This window comes from Rhagoletis zephyria, unplaced genomic scaffold (genome assembly GCF_001687245.7).
Source record: "Rhagoletis zephyria isolate East Lansing unplaced genomic scaffold, Rhagoletis_zephyria_1.1 Rzeph_scaffold_83375, whole genome shotgun sequence".
NCBI classification, from domain to species: domain Eukaryota; kingdom Metazoa; phylum Arthropoda; class Insecta; order Diptera; family Tephritidae; genus Rhagoletis; species Rhagoletis zephyria.
Window position 1 is genome coordinate 1 of NW_016240423.1, and position 1,055 is coordinate 1,055.

The 1,055-nt window shown below is 37.2% G+C and overlaps 1 pseudogene; it reads right to left on the bottom strand.

Moving 5' to 3' along the window:
* Positions 1–6: 6 nt before the first annotated feature.
* LOC108357740 (putative inorganic phosphate cotransporter) lies at positions 7–1,047 on the bottom strand (annotated as a pseudogene).
* Between the last annotated feature and the right edge of the window lie 8 nt (positions 1,048–1,055).

Here is a 1,055-nt window from a genome sequence, read left to right on the forward strand (position 1 = left end):
ATCCGTTAATAATAGCCATCACAGTAGCTGCATAATTTGGAGTCATATCGTTCGGAGTCAATTTTATGCCCGCATAGAAGCCACCCATTAGTGCCATGGAGATGGTAAAGAATAAAATAATTAGTACAGTATTACAGCCAACATAGACGGCTAGAACCATGAAGAGGCCTGAAGGTGTTGCGGCTGTGAAATAATAATAAATTAATAAAGATACAACATTGAGCTACACAGGTAGGATATGTTTTGTTTTATAGAAACTTTATAAATTTTTTAATGGTAGTAAGTCTAATACGCACGATAGTTCCAAGGAGGATTAAGGTAACACATTCCGGTGCAATTCGAATTTTTGAATTTATCTATACAAATGTGTGCACTCACCTATAAATGTCATCCATTTGCGCACACATGTCGCCTTATTCACATCGCGTTTAATTATAAAGTCAGATATTGTCCCAAATAAAAGCGAAGCAAACCAAAATAATAAGAATGGAATCGAAGAGTATATGCCAGTTTTGAGTATTTGCAATTGTAAAACATCATTCAAGAATTTCGGGAAACAAGTGGACATTACATAAAAGCCCCAATCGTGTCCGATCTGGGCGCAAATGAGTACCCACATTTCTTTGCTTTCNCTGGTAAATTATGATCACGTCCAAGTCGACCCATATGTTGCATAAGATAATCCTTCTCTTTGTCTCCTAAATACGGATGCGATTCTGGGTCACTATAGCACAATAATATCTGTAGTAAATTTGTTTTTTTTTTTAATTGCATTTTAGTTTTAAGATTTCTAACTTCCAACGCATCACTTACAAAAAACAATATCCACAAAGCGGCGAAAAATCCAAATGTATAAAACACCCATGGCCATGTTGTATAACGCAAAATAGTTCCTGACACACTATTACTCAATACCGTACCCATTTGGCCACCGCCCATTATAAATGCACCAAGCAAACTACGCTCATGTGTGGGTACCCAATGGGCCAAAAGAGCACTGAATGAGGGATATGAGAAGCCGGCGCCAAAACCCATTATAGCACGTAAAATGATTA